The sequence below is a fragment of the Gobio gobio genome (assembly GCF_949357685.1).
Source record: "Gobio gobio genome assembly, chromosome: 19".
Taxonomy (NCBI): domain Eukaryota; kingdom Metazoa; phylum Chordata; class Actinopteri; order Cypriniformes; family Gobionidae; genus Gobio; species Gobio gobio.
The window spans coordinates 19,543,684-19,549,683 of NC_137112.1; the positions used below are offsets into that span (position 1 = coordinate 19,543,684).

Genomic DNA, 6,000 nt, shown 5'->3' on the forward strand with positions numbered 1-6,000 from the left:
TTAAAGCAGACTTACCTTTAGATGTAGCCTAGGCTACATACATATTAATATAAGATATTAATTAATTGCTTAACTGACTACTGTGCTAGAGTAAAGTAGCCTAATGTTACAATGTATATTAAGTAAATGCTTAATATTATACAATTATTATAATTTATCTATATGGGTTATTGTTTGTTTTTTAAAGTTAGGCTATATATAATTTCTAAAAGTATAGGCTAATTTACACAGCACATATTTATAACTGAAAACACACACAACTTTATTCACTTTCACATAATAATGTTTTTGTAATTTGGTGTTTAGTTTGTTGTATAGTTTGTTTATACTGTTCTGTCTCTGTTTTGTTTCCAGGAACATCTGATGAGTGCTATAATAAAATGACTTCATTATATTTAAAATATGTTTTGATATTCATTTTATTTATATTATTAATATTTTATTTACCCATAAACGTGTCTTTAGGAAGCCATAAGTTATAGAGACAAGAATAACTTTTGCCATTTAAATGCCACATTCATTTACTGAGGACCCATACAGCCAATGATCATGTGTGAAAACACTTATACATAAATTGATCACTTAGAAATCAAAACTAAGGTTTGAGAAAGAAAGAATATGCATACAACAAAATATATTGTTTCATAGCAGCTTCAGTAACGAGTTCAAAACAAATTCTGCTGTAAACCGGCTCTAACAAGCCAATATAGTGTCAATATTCAGCTCAAGTGACTTCAGTGTTGATTCAGTTCAGTTGATTTCAGTTCAACTGTAAATTCCATGTTAATCTTGAGTACCTATAGAGTAGTGTTGCATCCGTCATATCTCTGTAGAGTCTTTAGTTTGATCATATTTATAACGCTGTACCGATTCTTTTCGAAAACACCCGAGCTCATGCAGGCGTGCAGAGCTAAAGAGTCACGGACACACACACACACACACACACACACACACACTACATCATGACATTATCCCTGGATAACTTTCGATTCACTATAAATGCCACCCAGTTGTGCATTGTGTAGTTAGATATATGCAAAAACAACATTTTTGGAAATAGTTAAAATAGTTTTGCACAAAGTGTTGCTTTTGCAAGAGATGTCTGATGTTTTGTGTGTAGAGTTACAAGAAATGGAGCCATATTTTCAGAAATTGTGTGTAAGCAATTAGATAAAACTGTAAATGAATCCAGTTTATTTTAGTTCAGGACTCATAGTCCAGGTGTTAGCAATCTGTGCTTAATCTTTGTTCCAGGCAACAATTTTTTAACTCACGATTAACTAGATTAAGGCCTACTCTTGGCATAATTTAAACCAGGAAACCACCTATTGAAAATCTGCATTGATAATTCATAAAATGTGGTGTGAGCTCAATTTAAATGACAATTACAGAAAAACACAATCTGACTTAACTATAAACACACAAACTTGTACTTTTCACATTTATGATTAATAGCCATTTAAAAAATCATTCACAGTGCAGGGTGGAAAAATTAATGTTGGTATGTAAACTGTATGCTTTACTTGATTTATTTGTGTGCTTTGGTTCATTGTCTTGTTGCATCACATAACCTCTCTAAAGGTTGAAGACATGAACTGCTGTCCTGTATTTTTTTATTTTTTTTACATAACATTGGTTATCGCTAATGACATACAGAGTAATTAATCTACACTGTGAGCCCGGACAAGTTGAATCTACTTAAAAAATTGGAGCAAACTGGTTGCCCTAAAAATTTAGTAATGTGTACTAAAACGAGTACATTTTACTTAAATTTAAGATAACATTTTAACTTAAACTTTAAACTTGTTTTAGTCAAAAAAATTCAGAACCTAGATAAAACTCCCCCTGCTGCTACTCTGATTTGCATTTGTGTAGCTCACAGCATGTTCATTTACATGATAAAGCCTCCTCTAGAATTAAGGGAAGGGGGGGTCATGGGGGGTCAACTGCCAAGCAAGGCCCACGTCAATTTACCACAATTTACGGCAGTTTTCGGTGTTGCCTGCAAATTGCCGTGCACAGTCGTAAACCTGAAGTTTCACGGCAATCTACAGTGTCACATACTGACGAAAATCCCACTTTTCATGCAGTGTAATGTAGTGAAAACAGTGACCATATTTCTTAAATGGAAACCGGGGACATTTCCGATTTGAGTGGTCAAAATATCACTCAAATCTCATTTGTTATTATATTTTAATTAAAAAACAGGGACAATACATTTTTTAATGTTTTTGTTGTTGTTGTGGAGTCCTTATATTATTATTAACATTAATAATTATTATGATTTACTTTGATTATTAGGATTTTTGGTCTGGATTTAATACAATAAAAAAAACAAAAAAAAACAAAAAAACAATGAAAACAGTTAACCATTGTAAGCTAACCATTGTAAATAAGCAGTTCAAAACAATATTGTAACATGACTTAACAAAAACACGTTACAAAAATAAAACATAAATATGATAAATAAAACTATTTAACAAATATTGTAACATTTTATAATTGTATTTAAGTTTATACTATATTAAAGTACTTTTTTTACTTTAAAAGTTGTTACGTTTATGCTTGAAAATAATTCTTACTATCCTTAATTGGTCTTGTTATTTAGCATTTTAAGATTATTTTAAGCAGAAAGTATATGTATTCTGCACATGTGGTTGCAACTTGCAAGTGTAATTGTTTGGGGTTAGGGTTAAGGTTTTTATATTTAAGTTATAGTTCAGATATGTGGTAATCACTGCGTTGTGACTGCAGAACTTTTGGGGACAAAACAATCCCGCACCTTGTTGAGGCTCTGTTATAAAGCACATACAAACAATATTTCTTTAAATTAAAAACGAATAGTTAGTATGTTACTACCTTGAAAGCGACAACGAGGTTTCTTTTGATATTTGACGATAATGGCGCTCTGTCTTCTCTCAACTCGGTACGTTCTTCATGAAGTAGTAGCGGCGCACGCGACCAAGTAGAGTCAGAGTAGCAGCTGTTTGTTGGTTGGGCGCTTTTTTCAAATATATCTGCGGGTTGTTTGGAACGAGCTGTAAAACGGGGACATTTCCGGGGACAACTCCAGTCAGGGACAGAACATTAAAAACCGGGGACGTCTGGTCATCCTATCGTTGATCCAAGTGATTGACAGGTGATGCCAGGCGGCATATGACAGGTTGGGTCAAACCATCCTGGTATGGGGGATACTGTGGGTTTTTAGGATAATGAAATTGAATAGCCTACTGAATATAAAATTTATGAACTTATACTTATATTTTCCTGAAATATTTATTAAATAGTTATTTTTAAAGGATTTTTGCATGGATGCTACTTTTTAAATATATGTAGGCTATATTTTAAAATCTCACGTACCCCCCGGAGTGCCTTCACATACCCCCAGGGGTACGCGTACCCCCATTTGAGAACCACTGATATAGAACAATACTACCAGCTACACAGAAAATATATACCATTAAAGGGGTGATGAATTGAGAAATCAACTTTCCTTTGAGCCTTTGGTATATAAAAGTTAATTGTGATATAAGAAGATCCTGTAAGTTTCAGAGCTGAAAACGTCCTTGTTAGTCAAAGAAAAGATTTTATAGACACCAGGCCCAGAAAACGAGAGCTCTCACAATATGTCGACCATTAACGTAATAGGACGCAGAAGTACCGCCTCAAGCCCGCCCACCGACTCGTGGAGCTAAATGATGCTGGTTCCAGCTCACGTGCGTAAGACATTGCGTTTTTAGGTGTTATTGGTTCATTCGTGATCAGACTCTGACTTAACGCGAAGCCCAAAGTCCAGGGGCTATGTGTTTTTCAGACGGGCTATCACCGGCCTGCCGACGGTAGTGAAATAACATTCCTTTCTTGCGCGCGCGCACGTGTGTGTGTGTGTGCGGTTCACAGTTATATTCACTGATGATCGGGCGAAATGATACAGAAATAACATTCCAATCAATCGCGGGGGGATGAGAGATTAATCATTGTGTTTGTTTGATAAAGACATTTTGCGAGCCCTAGCTGTGGGCTGGGCGATTCATTCCAGTTGCCATTTGCCACACGCTGTCACTGACAGGGGAGCAGAACCGACCGTTTTTCAGAGAGCCTTAAAACCAAGGAAGAAAATAGCCTATTACTTATTCATTATGATGTTTTTGAATGTAAAAACCATGCGAACATCATAAGTTGACCTCAGACAACCGTATACATTTAGAAAAAAAAGACAGTTCATGACCCCTTTAAAAGACTTTGTCATTTATGCATAATGCACAGATTTGTTTGGTCTATGAGTTCACAAAATGTGCATTAAACTTTAGAAAACATTTGGATGTCCAATGAAATTTGTAAAAAAATGTATTTATATAAATGTCCTTGTCTAAAATGAACTCACAAAGGTGCCTTGACAGCATGTCACCTAACACTTCCTTGTTGCCAAAAATGTCAAGCAGATGGCATATATTTAAGTTTTATTGGCTGAAGGGGATGTCATATGATAAGATTTTTTTTTTGGTTGAATATTATTATTGTATTTTAAATGCAATTTTCTTTGTGTCATTTATAAATGTCGATACATCATAGGCGGATACAGTTGAGGGCTAATCTACAGTATGAAATACTTTGTTGTTGGTCTAACCAGTTTAACTGACTTGAAAATAAAGTGAAAATAAACATCCTCTTTCTTTTTAACACAGCTTCCCAAAGCTCGGTTTAACAAGTTCTCTGATCTCTCTTAGTTCTCAAATGCATGTTCTGCATTATGAATGACATGGTGGGAAAAAAAAATTAAATTTAGGACACGCTTGACTGAAATGTTTCTTTCAAGGCTTATGCTTGAAATAAGTATGTGTCCAAACTGTTTCACTGGTAGTGTACATGCATAAACTTTATTAACCGTTAGTATTTACAATGTACAAACGAATCTAAAATCTAAAATTAAAGCACACTGCTTTTGCTGGAGAATGAGGAAATGGTTGAGACAAGCACTATCTTGATTTATGTTGCACTGAAAGAGATCTTTGTCCTGCAGTCATATGAAGCCACATGACTATGAACAAGTTGATGTTATGCTTGTATTGAATTAAGGCGAGCTAGAATAAGATGCAGATAAGAGGAAGAATGTGTTACTTTGCAGGGATGTGTCATGTGACTTGGGGTTATTTCCTGCTGTAGAAAAGTTTTTACTTATCTTTTACTAAATTTTAACATTTTACAATCATATTTTTTATATCAAACTGGACTATATGAGTAACACAGTATACAATATATTCACAAAATGAATATTATTAACATTGATGGCTACTCATAGAGTACAGTTGATATCAACAAATATCTACTCATGAACCGAGAAATTATATTTGTGCAGAACCATAAACAGAAAAAAAAATACTTTTGAATATATATGACAGAATCTGTAGAATACACTTAGCATTATCATTAAATGTATACATACAGTACAGATCAGATCTGGGCAGATCAGGGAAAAACACATTTCACACATAAATTGAAATTACATAGGCTGGTGTTGTTCAGATACATATTGATATGTATGTGCACTGTACCTTAAACTGTTGTGAAGTGCTATATGGCTGGTCTCTTCCTGTCCAGATGCATGAACTGTCTTGTTGCCTGGCTGCCAGCGGCTCTGAGTGGAACTGAAAGAGAGACATTTCACCACTAATTCAGAGCAACAGGAAGAAACTTAACAAATTCACTTAGCAGCATGCTCTAGCGTTCATACACAACCTGAGCAGACACACCATTCAGCGATGAGTGGTATCATTTAGAAATTGTGGTTTGTGAACTTTGCATTCCCCAATGAAAATTAATTTCCCCAATGAGTTAGAACAGGGGTGTCAAACGTACGGCCCGCGGGCCGGAACCGGCCCGCTAGGGGGTTCAGTCTGGCCCGGGGGATAAATCTGCAATATGGAAAAAATATTTTTTATTTTCGGCGGAACTAACAGCAGATGGCAGCACTGAGCTTCAGGGTCTGAGCGGCATTTGGTT

At 35.1% G+C, this 6,000-nt stretch overlaps 1 protein-coding gene across 1 annotated transcript in view; it reads right to left on the reverse strand.

Moving 5' to 3' along the window:
* Nucleotides 1–5,638, reverse strand: part of LOC307142845 (bactericidal permeability-increasing protein-like) — a 282,251-nt gene extending 276,613 nt beyond the window's left edge. Inside the window, exon 1 of the mRNA XM_079843979.1 lies at nt 5,553–5,638. The gene's annotated coding sequence lies outside the window, so the exon portion shown is untranslated. The remainder of the gene's footprint in view (nt 1–5,552) is intronic.
* Between the last annotated feature and the right edge of the window lie 362 nt (nt 5,639–6,000).